The 27,782-nt window shown below is 33.6% G+C and overlaps 1 protein-coding gene across 2 annotated transcripts in view; it reads right to left on the bottom strand.

Annotated features, from left to right (window-relative positions):
• Positions 1–4,157, bottom strand: part of dgo (ankyrin repeat domain containing protein 6 diego) — a 392,714-nt gene extending 388,557 nt beyond the window's left edge. Inside the window, exon 1 of one of the 2 annotated variants that reach the window (XM_069832665.1) lies at positions 3,793–4,157. The gene's annotated coding sequence lies outside the window, so the exon portion shown is untranslated. The remainder of the gene's footprint in view (positions 1–3,792) is intronic. The other variant, XM_069832664.1, reaches the window with a different exon arrangement.
• Positions 4,158–27,782: the final 23,625 nt, after the last annotated feature.

The following is a 27,782-nucleotide window of genomic DNA, read 5'->3' as shown; positions in this document are numbered from 1 at the left end:
TCCCCTGTCTGATTATATCAGTGTTCACATTTTGAGTTATTTTATTGTGAGTTGAAATAGATCGTAAGTGTGATGATTGTGTTAAGGGGAGAGGATGGTACCGTATGTTTGATGAAAAACGACTAAATTTAAAAAAATATATAGGCTATTTAAAATATTCTGTGATATGTGCGGATCGCCATTTTTAAACTTCCTGCATTATGGATTTTTAAATCACTCGCCCACTTTTATTGTTGTTTCCGGGAAATTAAATTTTCAATTTTTTTTTTTCTTTAAAATACCCTTTCATATGCGTGGAATGCATTGCATAATATTTTGTGGGTATTTGTGCCCTTATCGGATGTTGAGACGTCATTTTTAAACTTCCTGCGCTATGGATTTTTAAATCACACGCCCGCTTTTATCGGTTTCCAGTAACTTCATTGTTTTTGCTACATTGCCAGACAAAATGAATATAATTTCTGAACTATTAAAGATACATGCATGAAATTTAGAACATACATTCTTTAGACTATTAGGAAACTTTTCTCTGCAACAGAATTTTGTTAATTGATTTCATTTAAAAAATACGTCCGTTTGTTTGCAAGAAAGTAAATCAGAAAATTGTTACTAAATTTTAATTGTTTATTTTACAAACGTAGGGACTAATATCAAAATAATGTTGCAGATAGATTGTATAACATACTTTTGTAAATACATTGCAAAAACTATTTGAATCTATCTTTAAAAACGGTTTAGAGATATCGGTCTTAGTACAATCCTGCATTGGGTATATTTTTTTTTTCAAATTTGGGCCCACAAATATTCTTTTTTTTTTTTTTTTCAAAATATTTTTATTTGATTGAGTTGCCACAGCTATGAGCTCCCTACATACAAAAAATTAATAATTTACACCAAATAGGAAAAAAGTTAAAAAAAAATGCCATCCTCTCCTCTTAAGTGCATATATGCTAAATATTTATTTTATTTAATAAAGGTAATTTCGCTTGTGTTTGTGATTTTTCAGACCACTGTTGAAAAAAAGCAAAGATTTACAATTATGATACGGACGGCTCCGCCACTGCTTCCCCCATTGACTACAAACCAGGGATTTTCCTCCTTCCCCCATCATCCTAAGATATAACCAAAGCCATCGTTTTTGCTGTGTGAAATAAGTAATGGGAACGTTGAGAGCCAGTATCTTATCTTTACCACAGTCTGAGGGCGAAAAAGCTGACAATAAATGCGATTTGCAGATTGCTGACTTATGTTTATGAGGTAGTACCACTGTCAGCCGAAGTGGCAACAGTTGCTACTGTCCGGGAGCTGTACCCAGGGACACATCCCAGAAATGAAAAGTGCGAGTATTTTGCCTTTGCTGCAGTCAGTGGGCAATAAGACTGGCAACTGTGATTTGCAGATTGGTGACGTGACGTGTATTCGGGTGGTACCTTCTCAGCTGTACTGGCAACAAATGCTCATTGACTGGCTTTTTACTCAAGGACACGAGCCAAAAACGCCGGCGCTCGCTATACTTACTGAGAGGTTACAGCAATGATGAGTTCTACAAGTAGAGAGAGTACCTCTTTCTTTTACTAAATATCCTGTACCAATATAAACCAATCAGACTTCAGATCCTCTTACTCTAGTGTCCCTGATCACTCAGTTTCTTGGTCGCCACAAATCTCTCCGTCCTGGTGCTTTCTATGAGAAAGCTATTTTCGTGGTCTCTCCAGTTTTGCCGGTGTAATTAATTTCTTCTATTATATTCTGAACTTTTGAGTGTTTCCCGGATATCTGTGCTTCTACTTAATTTGTACAGTAAAACTCAGCAAAGCTCTCAAGAATCACACTTGTCTAGCTTCCCGTTTTTTTTAATCTCTTTTATTTATGACCCAATATTTGCTTTTCTACAATCAAGTTGGTTTAGAACAAGTATTATCAATACGTAATTTAGTACTAGCTGACATATGTTTGCCGAAATGCTATTTAAATATTTCGTTCATCCTATTACAGGCTACTTTCGTAATGTTATATCAATGAAATTATAATTCAAGAGTCCATTGGAAGAATGATGGATGTCATTTGGAATACATTTTTCAGGAGAAGCAATTGAAAGTTTGAAATGCTTAGCCCTCAAAGCTTAACTGTGATTTTCCGAACATTACTGGACAATGACTATCAGTGTTAATGCCATATAACTCTCTATGTACATTCTATATGTCTTAAGCTATGCATTGACAGTCTTGGTTCATTTTCGGCAAGAAAGTGACATCCAACATTCTTGCAGTGGACTCTTCAATTAGTTACTGACACTAGATTTCCGAAATATGTGATCTATCTATGATTCTGTCAACTTTAACTATCTTCACCTTTTGTGTGTTTTTTTCCGCAGGGTCCCTTAATTTTCAGTTGACACTTCACATGTCCATGCCATTTTTTCTACCAAATCTATTCAATTCACTTGCTGCAATTTCGAGATCATTTTCTGATTAATAATTCTGATCGGCAATTTTATTTCTGTTCTGTAACCGAATTCCTTTATCGACAATATTATTTTCCATTCTTTCATGAAGTTCGAAACTATGTATATACTTACAAATGGCTTTTAGAGAACCGGAAGGTTCATTGCTGCCCTCACATAAGCCTGCCATCGGTCCCTATCCTGAGCAAGATTAATCCAGTCCCTAGCATGACAATCCACTTCCCTCAAATCCATTTCTATATTATCCTTTCATCTACGTCTCGGCCTCTCCAAAGGTCTTTTCCCCTCAGGTCTCCCAACTAATATTCTATATCCATTCCTAAATTCACTCATACGTGCTAAATGCCCTGCCCATCTCAAACGTCTGGATTTAATGTTCTAATTACGTCAGATGAAGAATACAATGCGTGCAGTTCTGCGTTGTGTAACTTTCTCCATTCTCCTGTAACGTCATCCGTTTTAGCCCCAACTGCTTTGCTAAGCACCTCATTCTCGAACATCCTTAACCTCTGTTCCTCTTTCAACCATACGGTAATATAACTGTTTTATAAATTCTAGCTGTCACCTTTTTCGGGAGCAGACTTGATGATTTCATACAGATAAAATTAAAATAGAGGCATTCCTATGACTATAACCTATAAGAGTAAAACGAGTATTAAAAATAAATCAGTTGAACAAGTAGAATTCCTTAAATATCTGGACTGTCCCATATCATATGAGGAAAGCAATGAAATTGAAAAAAAAAAAAAGTTAAATATTTCTGTAGAACAATGCGCTGAACATTAGCGAAAAAACGTGCGGAAAAATACTCAGCGAAAAGTGGGTCCTAATAAAAGATTCAGAAAAGGGAATTGAAGCAGACGAAATAAAGAGTATACGCTCTTAGACAAAAAATAAGAAAAGAAAAGATGATGTAACAGCTAAATTAAACATTCTACGGATCATGAAACAATACCATAAGATTTGAAATGATTATATTGATTGAATGTCAGCTAGGTACAGATGTTGCAAGTGCAGCAACGAATAAGTAATCCAAAAGGGAAAAAGTCACTAGGAAGGCCAATTTTAGAGGTGGCGGATCAGGTCAAAAGGCCAAATCCCGAAGATGAGTGTGATGATGTTTTCAAATTATGAAATGATTTTTTTTACATGTTAGAGACTACAAATAGCTTTCAACTCTACACTAGATCGTCTTACGATGGACAGCAGATACTAGATTTAAAAATTCATCTTCAGACATGGGTTACAGCCTTCTAGCATTTTACGGTATTAAAAGAATATCAGTTCTGACTTATTATTCAGAAGTAATATAATATCTGAAACCTTACCTGTCCTACATAGCTTAGTTTATATATCCCCTTGACGGCAGGAGGTCGCAGAGCGAAGATAAATCCATAGTATTATCCACAGGCACTATATGAAAGAACTCACTCACAATCAGTCGGAGACTTCAACGCACGAATGCAACACTAACTCACTAGCACGACCGAACAAAAGTGCACCGGAAGCAAACACCTTTTAACACCTCACCAAGACCACAACACTGGCAGCACACCACGCACTCCTACTCACTTCAAAACACACCACTGTTTATAAGAAATACAATTTAAAACGGTAAACAAAAAAAAAAAAAATAGCACCGCAGAAATTGCTGGCTTTTCAGCACGCCGGACGCAACCGAACGCTCGTGTCTTTAGACTCGATTTCAGCTCGGTTACACGAGACAGGTAACAACAACCGGTGCCATCTTGTGTTGTGCTCACGTCACGGCCTGCGTCGGCCAATGAGAAACCATTAGGCGGTGGCTCAGGAATTCGTAGACCTCCTATTGCCCCTTCACCCTCCCACACACCGAAGGAGAACCGGCTTTGAACACCTTAAGGCATTTTTTTTACTATTGCACGCCTTAGAAAAACGATACATAGTACAGTCTCTGGCCAAATTGGTAGTTTGTGTCTTTGAGATTCATTACAAACCCCGGCAACGCGATTTAACAGGCCACTGATTGCAGGGAAGTGGCTATACCTGGAGCTATCACTAGGAATTAATTGTAGAAGTGGTTTATAGGCGCAGTTGATAAACCCCTTTCAATTATTGTTTTCACATATACAATTACCGTACATATATTAGGTTTTATTCAGATCCATTTTACGTAGCGCAGACAGTATATTCATAATCACACCACCATCACCACCACCACCACCACCACCACCATCAATGGTTAGATTTCCAGATTTGCTCCGGTCTCAAATTAAGAAAACTGACCACTCCATCTCTTTGATGGATGCCCACAGGAACATCAAATCCAGACGTCTGAGATGGGATGGACATACAACACGCATGGGTGAATCTAGAAACGGATAGGTATAGAATGTTAGCACAGTCTAGTATATACAGTCACGAAGCTCTATACGTAGTAAACATGCAAACATTAGGTAGTTGCTCACCACTAGGATCGCTAATATCGGCTCATTACTGGCAATGCAAAATAGTACCGGCACAGTCTATTGTTTCTAGCACCCTCAAAGCTCAAGCTTCGTGACTGTATATAGTAGACTGTGATGTTAGTTGGTAGACCTGAGCCGAAAAGACCTTTGGGGAGGCCAAGGCGTAGATGGGAGGATAATATTAAAATAGATTTGAGGGCGGTAGGATATAATGGCAGGGACTGGGTTAAGGGAAGACTCCACTGAAAATCATGACAATTTTTCCAAATTCTTTTTTAGCTATTTCACTTATTCAGAATTTATATTTTCATATCCCAAATGGATTCAGCTCAATTCTGATTACAAATACTCGTATGTTTACACTTTTTAAATTAAGCCTGGAAGGGGGCGTGGAATTTAAAGAGCTGTCAAAATTGTTTTTCATCGAAGAATTCTTTTTTAAAATGTCTGATTATAAATCTAGTAACTTTTTATTGGCTCCCTGAAGTTACTAGATGAGTGTAGCGGAGGAGAATATTAATTTACATAAATATTCATTTTATTTTCAAATCTATTTTTCTGTGTTCATTTTTGTTGATTCAACACCAACTTTCTTATGCCAAATATTAATAAATGTGGATGAAATTTTTACTGCAAGTATTTATGAGGTAGCTGCATGTTTCTATGCAATTATTTTGTGAGAAATGCTGCTAGTTTATTTTATTAATATTTTTCTTAAGAAATGCATAGAAACATGCAGCTACCTCATAAATACTTTCAGTAAAAATTTCATCCAGATTTATTAATATTTGGCATAAGAAAGTTGGTGTTGAATCAACAAAAATGAACACAGAAAAATAGATTTGAAAATAAAATGAATATTTATGTAAATTAATATTCTCCTCCGCTACTTTCATCTAGTAACTTCAGGGAGCCAATAAAAAGTTACTAGATTTGTAATCAGAAATTTTAAAAAAGAATTCTTCGATGAAAAACAATTTTGACAGCTCTTTAAATTCCACGCCCCCTTCCAGCCTTAATTTAAAAAGTGTAAACATACGAGTATTTGTAATCAGAATTGAGCAGAATCCATTTGGGGTATGAAAATATAAATTCTGAATAAGTGAAATAGCTAAAAAAATTTGGAAAAATTTTCATGATTTTCAGTGGAGTCTTCCCTTAATCTAGCTCAGAATAGGGACCGGTGGCGGACTTATGTGAGGGCGGCAATGAACCTCCGGATTCCTTAAAAGTCATTTGTAAGTAAGATAACAGCAATAACAGTGATGTTAAAATAGTAATGGTAAAAGTAATGGCAGTATGAGTAATATCAATATAAGTGAAGGTAGCAACATTAGTGACGGAAGTAACAATAGTAATGATGGTAAGCGGGCGTAACAATAGTAGAAAATAGCAGTGGTGGCGGTAGTGTATAACGTTGTTGGAAACAGATTTATTAGATGGCGACAGAAATAATAGTGGTATTAGTGATTACCATAGTTATTATGGTTACACGTAATAATGGTTGTTTTGTTCTTCTTCTTCTTCTTCTTCACTTCATGGATTAGGTAATATGCTTGTTCCGCCTTCAAAGTCCCTCCATCCATCTCCTTCCTAGTCTACCGATAGATTAGTTGCTTTAATGGTATTATTAATGACAACAATGAATGGTGGTAGTAGTAACAGCAACAGTAGTCGATAGTTTAGGGGAGAGGATGGTATTTTTTTTTAACTTTTTTCCTATTTAGTGTAAAATATTAATTTTTTGTATGTAGGGAGCTCATAGCTGTGGCAACTCAACGAAATATAAATATTTTGAAAAAAAAATTATTTGGGGGCCCAAATTTGAAAAAAATATACCCAATACAGGATTGTACTAAAACCGATATATCTAAACCGTGTTTAAAGATAGATTCAAACAGTTTTTTGCAATGTGTTTGCAAAAGCATGTTCTACAAACTGTCTGTAACAGAATTTTGACATTAGTCCCTACGTTTGTAAAGGTGGCCCGGGTTCGAATCCCGGTCGGTGCAAGTTACTTGGTTGAGGGTTTTTCCGGGGTTTTCCCTCAACCCAATACGAGCAAATGCTGGGTAACTTTCGGTGCTGGACCCCGGACTCATTTCACCGGCATTATCACCTTCATTTCATTCAGACGCTAAATAACCTAGATGTTGATACAGCGTCGTAAAATAACCCAATAAAATAAAAAATAAAACGTTTGTAAAATAAACAATTAAAATCTAATAACAATTTTCTAATTTCCATTCTTGCAAACAAACGGACGTATTTTTACAATGAAATCAATTAACAAACTTCTATTACAGAGAAAAGTTTCCTAATAGTCTAAAGAATGTGTGTTCTAAATTTCATGCATATATATTTAATAGATCAGAAATTATATCCATTTTTGTCTGGCAACGTAGCAAAAAAAAAAATGAAGTTACTGGAAACCGATAAAAGCGGGCATGTGATTTAAAAATCCATAGCGCAGGAAGTCTAAAAATGACGTCTCAACATCCGATAAGGGCACAAATACCCACAAAATGTAATGCAATGCATTCCACACATATCAAAGGGTATATTAAAGAAAAAAAAATGTTTGAAAATTTAATTTACCGGAAACAACAATAAAAGTGGGCGAGTGATTTAAAAATCCATAGCGCAGGAAGTTTAAAAATGGTGACTCAACATCCGATAACGGCACAAATATCCACAAAATGTTATGCAATGCATTCCACACATATCAAAGGGTATTTTAAAGAAAAACAAACATTTTTGAAAATTTAATTTACAGGAAACAACAATAAAAGTGGGCGAGTGATTTAAAAATCCATAACGCAGGAAGTTTAAAAATGGCGATTCAACATCCGATAAGGGCACAAATACCCACAAAATGTAATGCAATGCATTCAACACATATCAAAGGGTATATTAAAGAAAAAAATTTTTTTTTTAATTTAATTTACCGGAAACAACAATAAAAGTGGGCGAGTGATTTAAAAATCCATAGCGCAGGAAGTTTAAAAATGACGTCTCAACATCCGATAAGGGCACAAATACCCACAAAATGTTATGCAATGCATTCCACACATATTAAAGGATATTTTAAAGAAAAACAAAAATTTTTGAAAATTTAATTTACCGGAAACAGCAATAAAAGTGGGCGAGTGATTTAAAAATGCATAACGCAGGAAGTTTAAAAATGGCGACTCAACATCCGATAACGGAACAAATATCCACAAAATGTTATGCTATGCATTCCACACTTATCACTGAGTATTTTAAAGAATTTATTTTTTTGAAAATTTACTCATTTTTCACCAAAAAAATACCATCCTCTCCCCTTAAAGTAGAAGAAGCTGTTATAGTGGTAATAATGCAGCGGTTGAGATAGTAGTAGTAGTAGTAGTAGTAGTAGTAGTAGTAGTAGTAGTAGTAGTAGTAGTAGTAGTAATAGTAGTAGTAGTAGTAGTAATAGTAGTAATAGTAGTAGTAGTAGTAGAAGTAGTGATAATAGTAGCAGTGGTTGTCGTATATTAGCAGCAGTAAGTAGCAGTGGTAGCTATAGTGTTTTAGTAACCGTTGTGGTATTAATAGCAACGATGGCAACTGCAGTACTGACATCAGCAGGTCAATAGCAGCACGAGCTCCTTGGCATGGAATAAATAGTACAGCAGTTTATCTACGGAACATATACGACGAAGCTGGAGGGTACGTTGATTTACTACAATCGAGAGAGAGAGAGAGCTTTATTTACAGTCCCTTTGTCTAGCACTAATTTGACAGGATCTGCTGCAGATCAAACCCCGTCCTATTGATGGAAGGACGTCAGATGCACAACCTCAGAAACAAAGAAATACTAAAATACCTGCACAAGTCTTACAGCAAAACTAGATGTGTTATACAAATAATACAGTGGAAAGCAATTTTATTGTTATTTCTGCAAGTGGACAGACACAGAATTAAAGGGAAAAGAACACTGAACCGTTAGTCGAATGGATATAATACCGCTGTCCAGCAAGAAGGTCTGCGTTCTAATGACAATAAACCCAAGAGAAATTTATGATGGAGGAAAATTCCCGTTCTCTTCGTCTCGAATAATTCTTAATTCGATCATACCAATATTACTTACTTCAGAACCATCCTTATAACTGATCTAAAAATCAGTGGGAAGCTACTACAATATATCCCATCCCAGGATTATCTTCAAAGGATTATTGTAGGGTAGGAAATGTTCGACGAAATCAAATGACTGTAGGAAAGCATACGATCAGATAGTGCTGAAGCATGTCAGGATATGACACTACGAACGTTGTAATGATAATAGTGGTATTGATAATGGTTATAATAACGAATTAGTACCACTAACAAAGTAACAAAATATGAAGTCTTAAGAGTTGGCAGTCTTTATCATGACATTAAATTATGAGGGAAAAACTATCTATACCTTTTTTTCTCTAAGCTATTCCTGAAGTACTCATACTATGCTCGGAAGCTTTTGATAAAAGTACTTTGGTTCGTCATATAAAATTCTTTGGATAGTCCTGTATTTCATCATCATCATATTACAGGCACGAAATTTGGCCATTGTTGGCCTGTTTCGATTCCAGCTATACAGGATCCAATAGACGTTTCTGTGGACGTCCAGGTCGTCGTCGCCCTTGACGGTGGTATTTTAGCATTTCTTGGGGTGTCCGGCCAGCTTCCATACGAGAAATGTGTTCAAGCCATCTATTTCTGTATTCTGTAATTTTTTCTTCTAATGGTTGCATGTTGAGTTCCTGCAGTATATCCTCGTTCCTCTTGTGGTCCAGAAGTGTGTATCCTGCAGTTCGTCGTAGATATTTCATTTCAGCTGCTCTTAATCTGCTGATATCTCTTTGTTTCAGAACTCAAATTTCGCTTCCATAGAGGAGAGTTGGTAGTGCAAGGGTTTTATATAGCTTTATTCTGGAATGTTCCTGTACTAAACTTGGTTTTAGGGTATGGTTTAGCAGTCCTAATATTTGTAAAAATTTGTTAATTTATCCTGTATTTATTTCACTTAATTCCATTCCTTAAAATCTAGAGCTGTCGATCGACTAAAAATTTTAACCGGATGCACTCAATCGGGTAGCACTGGAATTTAATCGATTTTAAACTATTTTTGTAAGTTAAAAAAACGCCTAATATCATTTTATAATAATAATCCTATACGCTATAAAGAAAAACACACATATTTACAAGATGTAGATCCATCTTGTTAAAGGATGAACATCTTTAAGATGCTATTGGAGACTACTTGTGCTTCCACTATAACTGAACGATATTTCGAATTTCTTACAAAACATTGTTTTCTCTTCGTCATCTTTTCACAATCGTTTAATTAAAACCCGAAATTTTCATAAAGTTTTCCACGCAAGTAAGCCATAGTCTACATATTGATGGCTAAGAAATGATACCCCGTAACTGCAAAAATTATCATTTAGTTTGGATAGACTACATTATTATTATTATTATTATTATTATTATTATTATTATTATTATTATTATTATTATTATTATTATTATACTCAATTAACATTGTCTCATAGTATTCTTAGTTATCCATTCATCGTCATTATTGTAATTGTAATTATATTTATGTGTAATAATTATTTTTGTTTTATGTTTTTGTTATATTTGTGCTGAACTGTAATTGGCCACTGGCTGTTGTACAGCACATTAAATAAATAAATAAATAAATAAATAAATAAATAAATAAATAAATAAAATTATTATTATTATGTTTACAAATTTGGAGAGTTAATATTTTGTCCTCGAGTAGAAAATCTTGCAAAGAAGAAACATACATAAAAAGTTAAGAAAAATTAATTCTTAAAACAGTTGTTTGATTCACCTGCAAATTTACAGGTATGAGGTATCATTTCATAGTTTTCAATATATACACAAACATACAACACTAAATATACTGATATCTGAACAACCAGAAATCACGCACGATCTAAGAAAGTGCACGATCTATGAAAGTGCACGATCTATGAAAGTGAACTGAATTTCTACAGCCACCGAAAGCTGATCTTGGACAGTTTCTTTAAACAACTAATGAACACTAGTGAAGAATGGGTAGAACGGAGAAAAATTTTCTCCGGCACCGGGATCCGAACCCGAGTTTTCAGCTGTACGTGCTGACGCTTTATCCACTAAACCACACCGGATTCTATCTCCGATGCCGCCGTTATTCAAATATAAAACTGCATATATGATACAGTCGTACTCAGACTTTTAAAATTTATAACTTCATCATTTTATAATAATGAATTACAATAATAACATCTCGTAACACTAAATAACCATTGTGTTTAAAATGTTATGTTTTATTTAACGACGCTCGCAACTGCCGAGGTTATATCAGGAATTCTTTTACATGCCAGAAAATCTACTGACATGAGCCTATCGCATTTAAGCACACTTAAATGTCATCGACCTGGCCCGGGATGGAACCCACAACCTCGGGCATAGAAGGAGGCCAGCATTATACCAACTCCGCTAACCAGGCAGACTCATTGTGTTTATTTTATAATGTGTCACTTTATTTCTATTGGATGTATTTATTGTTGTGCAAAATCCTTTAAAATCTTAAATATTTTCAGAGGAAAAGTAGCTACGTAAGTACAAAAAAACAAAACTTAAAAAAATATTTCAATAAACAACCCACATAATGTATCATGCAAAAGTCCATTCAAAGGCCAGAATGACTTACGGAAGTTAATATGCAAAAATACTGTAATTTCGTACTTCATCAAGCTTTTACTAGAAATTATTGGGAAATATATATTTTTGTAGAACCATTGCTAAAAGTGGGCCTTTTAACAATACATTATCGTGTTACAAATAAACTATAGTATTTGGCTTATGGAAGATGGTGTTAAAAGATATTACATTATTTGATATTAATGTTAAAAGTAAAAACATTTCGTCAGTTCAAACATCTGACAAACGATGCAAGGTAGGTATATATTTAATAATGGCTGCACTCAATTCTCAATTTAAACAAATTTAATTTTTAATAAATAGTAATATAATTCTATATACAAGCAATCCTGAACATATTATTTATCTGTTGTAGTATTGTTCTTTCCTGAGATTCTCAAAACATGCGAGTTCTTACAATAAACTTTGACTTCACACACTTCACTTCACCCGGGTTGCTTTATCATAAGCTGTATTGTTATTCGCTTGGCCCCGCCAAGGCAACACGTGTGGACTAAGAAGTTCCACGGACGAGGGCAGCATTACTTCCATGGGACCATCAAGATAAAGAAAACTGAAGAATGTAGCGCCATCATTCAGCAACTTGACAGATTACCACAGAGCTCCAATGAATTCCAGTCCATTGTGTTACAGCCGGAAATGAAATAGGTGACCAAGCTGCTCAGAAAAGCAGTTGTATAATGCCTAGACCAAGTCTGTGTGTGCTATTTGCATCGGCTAAATCTATTACAGGCTGAACAATAGAAATTATTTCGAAGAATTTGCATTAGATAAAATTGTGGAGTGTCTTTTCAGAGACAGTAGAGATAGCAGTAACATAATATTGGAAATATACTGTGGCACAAATCTCTGACAATGTGGTTGCCTGGCCAAATCAACAAAATCAATCAGAATCGAATCGAACAAAATTAAACACAATTGAACTAAGCCTGAATGAACCGAACCAAAACAAACCAAAGCAAAACGAATGGAACCAAACAAAATTAATCATATTTAAATCAAACCAAACTAAACATAATCGAACCAAGCAAAACTAAATAGAAAAGAATTAAGCAAAGCTGAACCGAATCAAATCATATAGGACTGAAACAAGTCAAAATGTACAGAACTAAACGAAATCAAACAGATTCCAACCAAACCAAGCGAAACAGAGTCGAAATAAGTCAGACTGAATCCAACCATAAACAAACAGAACCGAAAAAAGTACAAATAAACAGAATAAAACCAAACCAAACAAAAACTAAACAGAATCGAGTTAAGCCACACTGAATAGACTCAAACCAAACAGAACAGAAACAATTCAAAATGAACAGAACTAAACCAAATCAAGCAAAACCGAAACAAGTACAAATAAACAGAATAAAACCAAACCAAACAAAAACTAAACAGAATCGAGTTAAGCCACACTGAATAGACTCAAACCAAACAGAACAGAAACAATTCAAAATGAACAGAACTAAACCAAATCAAGCAGAACCGAAAAAAGTACAAATAAACAGAATAAAACCAAACCAAACAAAAACTAAACAGAATCGAGTTAAGCCACACTGAATAGACTCAAACCAAACAGAACAGAAACAATTCAAAATGAACAGAACTAAACCAAATCAAGCAGAACCGAAAAAAGTACAAATAAACAGAATAAAACCAAACCAAACAAAAACTAAACAGAATCGAGTTAAGCCACACTGAATAGACTCAAACCAAACAGAACAGAAACAATTCAAAATTAACAGAACTAAACCAAATCAAGCAGAACCGAAAAAAGTACAAATAAACAGAATAAAACCAAACCAAACATAATCGAACCAAACAAAACTAAGTAGAATCGAACTAAGCCACAGTGAATAGAATCGAATTAAGCCACATTGAATAGAATCGAATTAAGCAACATTAAGTAGACTCAAAATAAACGGAACAGAAACAATTCAAAATGAACAGAACTAAACCAAGTCAAGTACAATCGAATTGTACAGAAGCAAACAGAATCGAACTAACCAGTATGATCCGAACCAATCCAAACATAACCGAAACAAGTCAAAAAGAACCGAACCAAAAAAAAATCAAATACAATCGATACGAACAAAAGTAAACGAATCGAACTAGGCCTATGTCACACTAAACCGAACACAACCAAACCAAATATAACCGAAACAAGTCAAAGTGAACAGAATCGAATCAACAAAACTCGACAAAATCGATTTAAGCCAGACTGAACCGAAACGAACCAAACTAAACAGAAAAGAAACAAGTCAAAATGAACAGAACAAAACCAAATCAGATAGTATCGAACAAAACTAAATTAAACGGATTCAGACTAGGCCAAACTTAAGAAAACCAAATCAAACATAACTGAAAGAAATGTAACAGTTAGTTCAAAGACAAAGGCAAACTGCTTCACGTGGCATTGACATTAGGCTATTCTAATGACAGACGTTCATTACCTTAACTCAACTTTTAAAATTATTTTCACGCACATACGCGATACAATATTATAGAAGTAAATAAGGCTATATAATATATCAAATAAATAATATAGGAAAATAAATACGAAAGCGTTTAGTAATAACAATAACAAGTGGAGACGAAAATTTAAAGAACGCGTCATCACAACTTCTTAATTAACGTTTGTTCTCAAGCAGAATTTATTCAGAACTGGAATTATTACCGTAGGCCAGCCGTGGCGAAAAGGCCATGGTGCGCCGAGCCACTGTGTAAGCTGCAACGTGCATAGCACGTATGGAGGGAGGCGGACAACCGAAGGGGAAGTTAATGTTTAGGACGTGTAACGAAGAAAGAAATGAACAAGAAAACATAGGACACATTATCACAACCTAAAATTAACTGTCTTCAGAATGTCTCTGCGACAAAGTTTCAAAATCAGGAATTATGTCACTTACTGCCAATCGTAGTTGATCACGAAGGTATTTGTCTGTCAGTCGTGATCTAAATTTGATTTTTACTATTTTCATTGTTGAAAATAATTTTTCACAAACGTAAGTTACAGCGAACATGGCTTTAACAGAGCAAGCGAAAGAACGAAGCTTCAAATATTTATTTTTTCCAAAGATTTGAAAAGTTCAATATCTGTCAAGTTCTTACATCTAGCTTTCATTTAACGTCACATTGTAAATCTGTGAGTTTAAATTGAAAATCTAACCGCATTATTCGTACATCTGCTGTAAAAGAATCGACGTACAGAGATGATAACGATAATAATAATAATAATAATAATAATAATAATAATAATAATAATAATAATAATAATAATAACACTTAACATTTTAATGTTTCATCAGTAACATGTAGTAACTTATAATGCTGTTTTATGTTATATAACCGTTTTCCTAGTAATATTTGTGAACAAATCATACATTTAATATTTTCATCATATTGTAAGCAAAAGAATGCATCCTCCCATCCTACTTGAAACTTTCGTTTTTTTTATAGAGGTACATGGTTTCGAGAGAGATATTGCGACGATACGCCACTCGCAGGTCAGAGACAAATACAAATAGAACGGAGTTTGACTCCAGTGAGTAAGAGGGTGGGGGTTGTAGGTGGGAAGCGAGAGAAAAGCACTGCGAGCCACAATGTGCTCGTGAGTCGCATTTTCGCCGCGGCTGCCGTAGGCTTATAATGTAAAGTACTTTAAGATTCGTCTACATAATTTTTAGTGGAAATAATGACAGAATGATGTCACATTAACGCATCTAGTAAGTATAATCCATTGCAAAATTCACGTACACAACCTGATACGAATCTGTATTCCTGAAACAACGACGATAATGTTGTTTTATTATCCACACGCGAGAGTATGTCAGCCAATGTGCAGAACATGTCGACATCAGGCGTCAAAACGGATAGCACGTGGCGTAACCGACGTAGTTGTTGAACCTGAACACCCTAGTGTAGCCAAAGATAGGACGCTTTCCACCATATGGAGTGTCATCAGCCCTCAAAGGATAGACCGATAGAGTTTTACTAATGTCACGTGTGCTCAATGCATGCGGGAAACGAATAATTCATGGATTTTAAATTGGCTACCGTTACAGTCTCTATACACAATGTGGAGACCCTCTTTGTTATTTCCTGTGATATCGCATGCCTCTTCACATCGTTTCCGGTACGCCTATATTACAGGGTTTTGGGCACCAACGCGACGTAGAGAGATGAAAAAGCTCAACTAGTATTCTAAGAATCAGGTATATCGATAAGTTCAATATATCGAATTTTAGAACAACATAAATTGCATCCATTCAAATTGCATTAAGTATAGAGTCTTAGATACACGGATTATGAGAGGCGTTGAAATTTTCTTTTTGAAATAATTGTTAAAAAAGATGATGATGCCAGTTTCCTATCTAAAGTTTTATGGACAGATGAAGCGAAATTTCATAAAAATAAAGTATGAATCACCATAATGCATATTACCAGTCTGCAGAGAATGTCCGTCTGGAGCGAGAAACCAATCATCAACAAGTGTGAGGTATTAATGTACTGTATAGGATTCTTAGACAGACATTTGTTACGTCCATACCTTTATCAAGGAACTTTAACGGCCACCATACATCTACAATTCATTCAGAATTCTCTGATTCACTTCTTCGGAACTATATCTTCCAAACACACTTCAATTGTTCTTTCAACAAGACGGAGCGCCAGCATATAATGCAGCAATTATTTGTGATAATCTGGGCAAGGTATTCCCACAGAGATGAATTGAAAGTAAGGCACCAATAAAATGGCAGGCATGGTCTCCAGATATAGCGCGATTAGATTTGAGGAGCTGAGATCAAAAATGGGACTTGTCATCAATTTTGAGGTATTCGAGTTCAGAGTGTTCCCATATTATATGAGCGATCCTTCATCGTTTAATGTAAAAATGGAAGTTGTCACTTGCGTGGAACATTGTAGAATTTTAGTGTTAAGTTGAACAACGGGACTTGTCAAGTGACTAGTCCCCTTCTTCTAACAAAGTGTTTCATACACTTCGAGATACAGTGTTAAACAAAATTACTAGCATTCCAAGATTCTGGGAATGACTTGTGAGACAGTCAAGGCGACCCAATTGGACAGTGTTTTACTGAGATGTCAACTTGTTCACAAATATAATTTTGTGCTTTAATTCTTTCATAACGATAGCAATACCAGGGCATTCGAAAAGCAATGACAACATATTATTATTGAATTCTTATTATTCATATTATTAAGCGAATGCCTCGTTTCCATCCATCTTCAATAGTTCGTTATGGTAGAACTTTTCTCCCATAAGCTTCTTGTAATGCCGTAAAGCACTGAGTGCATTTTTTCCTCTTGCAACTTGTATTTGTATGAAGCATCTTTGTTCATAACGTTTTTAGAGCGGTATTACTTAATACAAATCAGAAACAGTATTCACAAAATGTGGTTATTAAATACTTTTAATATTCACATTTATGAAACAATCGCTCCTCTATTACGTACTAAAAGATTCCAAAATATTTTCTATATGTTATGTTTTCTAGAAAAAATTAACTCATTATGGAAGAAGTAGATCTGGCCAAGTGCAGAGTAACAGTTCGTTACAAATTCCGCCTACAAATCACATTCTTTCTTAATAGCCGTAATCAGGACTGTAGGCGTGAAGGGGCGCCCCTCTGTATTTTTTTTTTGCAGCCTGGTAGCGCCCTGCTTCTTTATTTTTACTTTTTAAAATAATAATTACCTTACGTGCATCTTATTCAAGTTTGAATTTTGTAAATATGGTTTAGAAGTGTGTATAATAGCAGCGGCAATAATAATAATAATAATAATAATAATAATAATAATAATAATAATAATAATAATAATAATAATAATAACAATATTATTATTATTATTATTATTATTATTATTATTATTATTATTATTATTGTCAGAAAAATATGATACAATGAAATTGTGAATGTACAAAATTCTAGCACTTCCCCCAAATAGAGTGATCACCTGTTCAGAGGATGATTCGATTCGATTTACCTGTGCACTTAAGCCTTTATAAAGTTACTATACCGTGCCTTTCCTACAACTTCTTTCTCAAAGCTTTCCTCAATCAGCCACAATTCTTGAATGTTTGCTGATCAGTTTGTTTCCTTTGGTGTATTGAAGCGTCTGTAACTGTAATTCTGATTACAATAGACTATGTGTTTAACGGAAAGCTCTTGCTTTGATGATACGTCATTCAGTGTAAATAGCCTTGAAAATATATGTAGTATAGCCTGTAAGGGTTCACATACCAGAAAAAGCAACTATAAAAAGATTTTTAGTAAATATCGGTATTCTAATTGTCTTTGACGTAGGCCTATAACACAATGGGGTAAAACTCTACTTTTGTCCATAAATGATTTAATTAATTTATTTCTTTCTTTTATTGCTAGGAAGTTTGAAATGGATATAAGTTAATACAATGTAAGATAAACTAGCCCACTCCTGAATGAATAAGACTCGTGCTCAGGAGGGGATTCCAATACAGACAAACATAAAATTAAAATTGAGAGTGAATACAGATTAAAAAGTGTTTAATATGTTTAAAACCGAACTATAAATCCAATAAATTTTTTTTTATTAATTTGGAGAGTATTCGTGGTTAAAATTATATTGGAATAAAATTTGTTTAATAATGTGGGTCCTTGACTCATGCTATGATAAAAAGCTGCATTGGTTTTCCATTTTGGTTCAGACAAATGCAGAGAATTCATATTTTTAGTTCTATATTTATGTATATATCTTTCAAAGTTATTCAGATTTTTGTGAAAATATTTTAATAAAATAAAATAATAAATTTGTTTAATGTCGAAAACTTTGAAATGTTTAAACAACAATTCAGTTGAGTATTCTTTCTGCTTTTTTTTTTTTAATTTTTAATATTTTTTATGTAGTAAAATTAACGGATAAAGGTTGGATTTATAAGTTCCACCCCAACCTATAATAAAATGATAATAGATACTGGTACTGTACTTAAATAAGCCAAAATCATCAGAATATCAACCTAATATGTAAGGCTGTGTAAATATGCGGTTCCTTGAAAAGCGTCTTATCTAATAATAGTAATAATAATAATAATAATAATAATAATAATAATAATAATAATAATAACAACAATTACATTCATAATAATAAAATTTTGCCGAAGTGCCCTGGTACTATTTTATTTACGACTACACCCTTGGCCGTAATAGATTTCTCAGTGTTCAAATATAGTATTACCTTTCGTGTTAAAAAAACCAACAAGTTTGCAATCAAGACTTCGAAAATATATAACAGACACGGAACCAATTAATGTCGCGTTCTAGGAGCCATCGTCATAAAGAGGTTCTTTATCCCGAAACCAATAGCAAGGATTTCAGACACGTGCATTTGTTTACATGAGTAGTCTTCTTGTATGGAATGAAGAGCCCAGTTTACGAGTGTGTGTTCACCTACATTCCACATCACCAGCCGCCACTGAGTTTCCTTGAGACAGTTGCAACCTAGGAACGCACGTTCACCATGTTGGGGTTAGTTTTCGCCAAGAAGCTATTTTATTTACCTACTTGAGAGCGTGTTTACTCTGTGAGTGAGAGGATTCCTGTCTGGGAGCAGCTCCGTCTTCCGCGTCGGCTCCAAGGTGAAATGCAAGGGCGCCCGCTCTGCTGCTGAATAATAAAAACAGGTTCCTGCTTCCAAATAAATTTATATTTGAAACAAACTGAAGACATCCACAGTCGATGAGCACTATGATTTTTGGGGCGTGTCACTGCGAACTCGGGATATTTATTGCTCCGGAGGTTTATTTTACATTCATCGGAACGCGCTACTGTCAAGAAGTACAGATGTTCCCTCATTTATAAAAGCAGACATTATAATTACGGTGTTCGTGGTAACACGTCCTTATTCAATTAACTAGACGAAAGCTACAAAAAAATTGTTATTGCTTGTATTATTAAAATTTTCACATGACTGTAACCTGAGAATGAATATTATTTGCAGATTCTGCTTAAATTCACTTAAGTTCAAGGACTCCATTTTAATTAACATAAATAAATAAATAAATAGTAAGTAAATAAATAAACTGTAAATAAGTAACTAAATAAATAAATATGTATGTAAGCAAGGAAATAAATAACTAAACAAATAAGTAACAAAAATAAATAAACAAATAAATAAGTAAATGAGCAAGTAAATAAATAAATAAGAGAGTAAATAAATAAATAAGTAAACAAAAAAGTAACTAACTAACTAATTAAATAAATAAATAAATAAATAAATAAATAAATAAATAAATAAATAAATAAGTAAGTAAATGACTAAATAAGTAAATAAATAAATTAGTAAGTAAATAAATTAATAAGTAAAATAACTGACTAAATAAGTAAAGAAAGGAGTAAATGAATAAATAAATAAATAAATAAATAAATAAATAAATAAATAAATAAATAAATAAATAAACAGTAAGTAAATAAATAAGTTGTAAATAAGTAACTAAATAAATATATAAGTAAGCAACCAAGTATATAAGTAAATAAGTAAATAATTTAGCAACAAAATAAATAAACAAATAAGTAAATAAGCAAGTAAATAAATAAGTAAACAAATAAGTAACTAAATAAATAACTGAATAAGTAAATAAGTAAGTAAATAAATAACTAAGTACATAAATAAGTAAGTAAATGACTAAATAAGTAAGTAAATAAGTAAAATAAATAAACAAATAGATAAATAAGCAAGTAAATAAATAAATGAGTACATAAATAAATAAGTAAACAAATAAGTAACTAAATAAATAAGTAAATGACTAAAGAAGTAAATAAATAAGTAAATAAGTAAGTAAATAAATAAAATGTCTCCGAAAGCAAAGGGACTCTACACAGGATACATCTATGTTCAATGTACAAGAGAGAAGAACTGTAACATTTTGTAATGAAAAGTTTTCTCTGACGTTATTCGTGAAACGTAAAATCGTTGCGGATCGCGCATTTAACATCTACAAGGGAAACTAAAAAAGCGGGGGTTTTTAACACTTCAAAATTCTCTAATGTTCCTCCAATAGAACGGCGGAAATCAGAGTGAGACAAGTGGCCAAGGGGCTTGGAGCTCACATACACACTTCTTCCCAGCTCCAATTTCCCTTGAAAGGAGGCACTTCCGCGTACCTTTTAATTGTTTCTCCTTCCATTTCCCTCGTTCATTTATTAATTCATTCATGCGAATCCTAACGTTAGGAAGACTAACAAATTTGTTGAGGAAAGAAAATGGCTATGCTACAGCTAGAACGTTACGAAAGTTCAGTCTGTAGCATAAGACTATATGATCGTCTTTTCAGATTATGCATTGTTGATTGTCATATATGGAAACTCCCATCTTTTAATCATAATATAACCAGCAAGAAATTTTTCCTACTATCATAATAGCTTTATAATAATGAATTAATAGTATCCATACCCAAACGGATCAGACTGTACACCTCAACGATATTGTAACAACGATCATGAATATTTTTCGATTCTTCTAACTTTCTCGCACTAAGCACGGTACAACATTGTAGCGGTGTTGTCAAATCTTTCTTAAGGGTGCTTTCATTTATTGTTAACATTGTTATGTTTGCGTTGACACTTTAGTTATGTCGTCATTGGCTCTTATGATATCCCTTATAAACAATAGTTAGCGCAAACGTACAACATTTTACAGTTAATCGATGACAAATAAAATGCAATCCTGTTCCTGCACGCTACTAAGGTCTTAAGGCTCATTCACAATGAAAATTAAACATAACGTAAGCGTTAACTTAAGAATGTAAACGTTACGGTAAAATCAAGAAGTCATACCATCATTCACGATGGGAACATAAAAATAACAGCAAACATACTTGGTAACCATGGAAACATAGCAACGACGCCATTTCCTCATATTCTGTCGTATACTTCAGCGCTCCACAATTGTATTCTCTTTGCAAATCAAGTAAGCATAAGCATGAAAGTTTGGAGTTTGCAAACTTTCATCACAGACTACTATATACAGTCGCGAAGCTTGAGGTGATTTTTTGCAAATCTCGTGATAAAGCGGTTAGCAACTAGAAACAATAGACTGTCTACGGTCGACTTTGGACTGTGTCGTATTTCCGTCGAGTGCTAGCTCGTTGCGTATTTCACATTGATGCTTGTGAAATGTTCGTTATTGGTTGTAATGAAAATGTTAATGGCTAAAATACAATAATTGGAATAATAATATTTTACTAGAGACGTAGAAAAATTAAGTTTGTTTTAATGAAACTTATTGATCACGTTTTATTTTCAATTCTGGTGGGATTATTATTGCTTAGGCCTACGTTTTTTTTCAAAGGATATGTTTTTAATTATAGCTGTTAATGTTGTTGTTATTTTTATTTTTTACTTTACTAGAGACGTAGAAAAAGTCTGTTACAATAAAATTTATTGATCACGTTTTATTTCCAATTCTGGTGTGATTATTATTGCTTAACCTCATCCCACTATGTTAACTACTTAAGCCTACACTACAAGTACCGGTACACGTAAGTTACTCCATTAATTCATATTTCCATTATTATTGTTGTAAAGAGAAATGCGAATTAATATTTATTGGTTTCATAGTTAATTATCGCTATAATCTTGAATGAGTGAAGCGATTATAGTAAATTTCAGTTCGTTTTGCACACACAAAAAAAATAATATTAACTTATTTTTTGCAGGTATCTTCGAGTTTATGGTGGAATTTAATATACTTCATTAAAATAATAAATTAACTTTATGCATTTAATATTTCAGTAATGGAAGGAAGGTGTTAATTTTTCCAAAAGAACACGACAACGAAAGTGTAACATATTTTGTCGTCTGCTAGGAGAGAGATCTGCGATGATGAGGCGATAGTAGCGATCCTAGTGGTGGGCAACTACCCATGTTTGCATTTTTACTACATATTGAGCTTCGCGACTGTATATAGTAGACTGTGCTTTCATGTTAACGTCTAACGGCAATGTTAATGTCAGTGTTTATGTGAATCATTGTGAAGGATCCCATTTGGTAACCTGACCGCAAAACTTCTGTATGTTACGGTTATTTTTAATTTTCATTGTGAATGGGCCTTTACAATTAGTTAAAATGTTTTACAACGAATTTACGAACGATAATCTCTAAGAGATAAACATTAGCTGAAATGACTGGACGGACTCACTTCACCCGGCCAGCTGCTGCTGAGGAATCTTAACGACCCGGCTGGACGTGTTCTGGGCGCAGAGCGAGACAGACAGACAGCGATGCGCATTTCACCCATTCAGACGGCTTCACAACGCTACACTGGCACTTTCAACAAGAATTTCAAGATGCATTCTGCATGGAGTCAACTCCTACTCATGCACATTCCATTCTGCATACCTTAGTGGTGTCACGGCGCTGCTGTCTCCGTGGCGACAAATGTCGCTGTCCTGTGTTCGTTTCCCGGGATAAGATATGTCTTCGCTTCCTCTTAGTTCAACCTCCGCTTCCTCTTAGTTCAACCTCCGCTTCCTCTTCCTTTACTGCCTTCTCTAAATTTAAACATAGAATTGCAATGTTACACATTTTAGGTAGTAACTAATATTTCAAAATGCTATTAATACTGATTATTAGGGCAAGGATTTTGATGACCTATAAATCATGAAAAAAGTACTAAAACAATGCATTTATGACCTAAAAATCTTTCAAAAAGCCCTTATAAATGCCCTGAAAATTGATCTTACATAATTGGCTTAGTAGGAAAAGAGGTTTTGTACTACTCAACATTTAGACTAGTAATTAAATTAAATTCTAGTACCAACAATTAAGTTTATTTAATTTTACATATTTTTTTCTAAGTACTACACTTTCATTAATTATTTTACGTGATGTAGTTTCCATGTAGTCCACCACAAGGCCACTCTTATACGGAATTAGCAGATATAGGGGAGTCTATATTGAAGGGATGGTTGAAGTGTACTATGTTAAAATGGCAATATTTGTGTAGAAAAACAATTAAAATATTATAAAAAAATAACGGGTATTAGCCACCGGCGTAGCTTGGTCGGTTAAGGCGCTTGCCTGCCGATCCGGAGTTGCGCTCGGGTGCGGGTTCGATTCCCGCTTGGGCTGATTATCTGGTTGGGTTTTTTCCGAGGTTTTTCCCAACCGTAAGACAAATGTCAGGTAATCTATGACGAATCCTCAGCCTCATCTCGCCAAATATATCGCTATCACCAATTCCATCGACGCTAAATAACCTCGTAGTTGATACAGCGTCGTTAAATAACCAAGTAAAAAAATAATGGGGATTTATGGGCAAAATTAAATGAAAATGCCTAAAAAGTGTCCGAGAAAAACAGAAGATGCTCTTATGAGTAGAAACAGGCAAAAATGCAAAAAAAAAAAAAAAAAAAAAAAAAAAAATCCCTAACAAATATGTCTTAAAACAACTCAGTTTATCACATAACATATAAATACTAAAGCAGCAATGTTTCTGGCTTACTAGAAAAAAGATGCAATTTCATCAAAATCCTAGCCCTACTGATTATAATCATCTGAGACTTTTTTTTTGTCGTGTTTAACTCCTTTTCAACGTAAAACCACAGTCTAGAATATAGAGTCACGAAGCTTGAGTTGTTGACGATACTAGGAACAAAAGACTGTGTCGGTCTGTAATGAGGCGATAGTAGCGATCCTAGTGGTTAACAACTATGTATGAATGCATATTCCCTACGTATTGAGATTCGTGACTGTATATACTAGACTGTGGTAAAACATTTATTTGTTTGACATAAGAGAAATGAGGTCACACTTTCTGTTAATACAGTGACGTCATCAAAGCGTGCAACGTCACGCAAGCGATAAGAGCGGCACATTTACGCTGAGGCTAGAAATATATACATTAAATGTAAAAACTTAAAGAAATATTCAACTTAATTTTAATATAATAAAAATATCATTTGTACACAAATGGAGGTTGTTAATAAATTCGGAGAGCATAAAGACAGAATTAGTTGACATAGCCTAATTCTAAAGTACATAACTGTGGTATTAATTTAGATGCTTTCAATTCTTTGTAATGACATAATATTATTTATTACAATTTCAAATAACTCATTGGAGTCATATTGATGTGTGAATCGTTTCGATTATCAATTGCATTGTTGTCTGGAGACTAGGCCTCATGGAATGAGGAAGCGATAATGAAGTATTAATTAACGAGAAGGCTCCGCCTTGTTAAATTGAAATACGGAGAATATAACGAGAAAAATAGTTAATTTAACACAGTCTTCTAAAATAATTAAATATAATATTAATTTCTAATAATCTGCTTATTATTCACACATAAATGAGTGTGATTAATAAATGCGCGGAGTCTCTTCTCTACAGTAAATATAACAGCTTAACGAAATATTCAACCCAATTTAAACGACCAAAAATAATTATTCGTTCACACAAATGGGAGTGATTAATAAATCTACCAGCCGTAAAACAGGACATAGCATGTAGATTGCACAACATGATCAGTTGTATTTTATAATGGAGGATGAAAAGTCGAAGCAATAACGTCAGTGTATAGAATGTAGTTGTTTGTTGTTTAGTCAACTGTCCGAAGACAGATCTGAATCTTAAAACTGACACCAACAAGCCACCACTCGTGAGACAACTAAGTGTAGGCTGGCCAGTTCCTTTCCCACTCCATTGCATACATCGCTGACTACACTCAGCGCATTTCGAACTGACGAATCAAGGTCACGTACAGTAGTGGCAAAAAAACCGGACCGACCCTTGTAGCTGATTTCAGAGCCTTGTTCACTCCAGAGCACGATAGACTGGTAACTAAGACTTTCGTGGTTCGAATCCTGCCTGGGAAGGAAACTTTTTTTGTGTTCCTTATTCAAATTTATTCCCAATACTTTTCGATTGCAGCGATATTTTACTACTTAATTAACTTATTATTCCCAGAACATGAATTTTACCAGCAATCGAAAAATATTGGGAACAAATTTGAATAAGGAACAAAAAAATGTTTCCTTCCCAGGCAGGATTCGAACCACGAAAGTCTTAGTTACTAGTCTATCGTGCTCTGGAGTGAACAAGGCTCTGGAATCAGCTACAAGGGTCGGTCCGGTTCTTTTGCCACTACTCTACAAAAGTACAAACCACGCACGAGTCACTGAACTGAAAACTGTGAACTAAAGCACTGGTAATCCTGTCTCAGTTGACTTTAATTGAAGAAAATGGTCCAGGAATGGGGTAAGCACGCGTGGCAAGTGCAGTTCATTGCTTGACTCATTGCTTGATACGCCAGTTCGAAATGACTGACAATAGTAACATGCTCCACTAGTCAGAATTCAGATGTACCCTATACAAACAATAATAAATTATTGTTCTTCCTCTCACACATATCGTATCCTGATAATAGATGAACATATCAGCCAGAATCTCAAGCAGAAATCGTCGTCGTCTTCCTAACAAGTATTAGGCCGAGTGGCCTGTTACGGTCTCAAACTAGAATTTTCAGTCCATCTCTTCTTCGGACGACCTAGAGATCTTTTGCCATGCGGATGGTAATGAAACAGTGCTTTTGGAATTCTGCATCGATCCATTTGTTCGAGATGACCCTTCCACTGAAGTTGATATTTGCTGATGAATTGCATTATGGGTTCTATTTGAAGTTCTTGCCTTATGTCCTCATTTTTTATGATCCCAGCGAGTATATCCAGCTGTTGCTGTTATTCTACTGACATCTTTATTCTTCACAGTCCACGCTTCACTACCATAGCTTAATACTGGCTGTGCTAAGGTTTTATACAAGCCTATTCTTGTGTGTCTTTGTACTAGTGAAGGTTTCATGATTTTATTAATGATCCCCATTGTTTTATTATATTTACATATTTTTTCAGCAATATCTATTCCTCATAAGGTGATAGTGTATAGCGAAGGTAAGTGAAAGTATTTACTCTTTCTACTATTTTATTATTCAAACAGATTTTACTTCGTACAGGGAATTTCCCACAAAATCACATGATTTTCGTTTTTTAAATATTAATTTCCATGTTATATGTGTCATTGACCATATTTAAATTGTGTACTGAATATTGTAAATCATCTTCAGTTGATGCTGTGTGAACTAATAGCCCTGCCAAGACTCAGGGACTGTCGAAATAAAATTGAATTCAAACGCAAACTTACTAGGCACTTGATCAGTAATTGATTTCTTGTAAATAGTTTCCCTAATCTATCACAGAATATTTCAATATCCAGTAATTTCATCACTATACAATTTTGTTATTCTACGTTTAATTTGTAATTGAGTAAATATAAAATATTCTTTGTTTTTCTATGATAAATTATCTAGCTTTAATTAGTCAGGTAATGTTTTCGTGCTTTGATTTTTATTGTAATTGTAATTGTAAATTTAATACTAATTGTAATTTTATTTGTAATTGTAATTGTAATTGTAAATTTAATACTAATTGTAATTTTATTTGTAATTGTAATTGTAATAGTAAATTTGATACTAATTGTAATTTTATTTGTAATTGTAATTGTAAATTTAATACTAATTGTAATTTTATTTGTAATTGTAATTGTAAATTTAATACTAATTGTAATTTTATTTGTAATTGTAATTGTAAATTTAATACTAATTGTAATTTTATTTGTAATTGTAATTGTAAATTTGATACTAATTGTAATTTTATTTGTAATTGTAATTGTAAATTTAATACTAATTGTAATTTTATTTGTAATTGTAATTGTAAATTTAATACTAATTGTAATTTTATTTGTAATTGTAATTGTAAATTTAATACTAAATGTAATTTTATTTGTAATTGTAATTGTAATAGTAAATTTGATACTAATTGTAATTTTATTTGTAATTGTAATTGTAAATTTAATACTAATTGTAATTTTATTTGTAATTGTAATTGTAATAGTAAATTTGATACTAATTGTAATTTTATTTGTAATTGTAATTGTAAATTTAATACTAATTGTAATTTTATTTGTAATTGTAATAGTAAATTTGATACTAATTGTAATTTTATTTGTAATTGTAATTGTAAATTTAATACTAATTATAATTTTATTTGTAATTGTAATTGTAAATTTAATACTAATTGTAATTTTATTTGTAATTGT

The sequence above is a fragment of the Periplaneta americana genome, chromosome 8 (assembly GCF_040183065.1).
Source record: "Periplaneta americana isolate PAMFEO1 chromosome 8, P.americana_PAMFEO1_priV1, whole genome shotgun sequence".
Lineage (NCBI taxonomy): Eukaryota > Metazoa > Arthropoda > Insecta > Blattodea > Blattidae > Periplaneta > Periplaneta americana.
The sequence above is the reverse complement of the archived record's forward strand: the minus strand, read 5'-3'. Positions and strand labels throughout refer to the sequence as shown.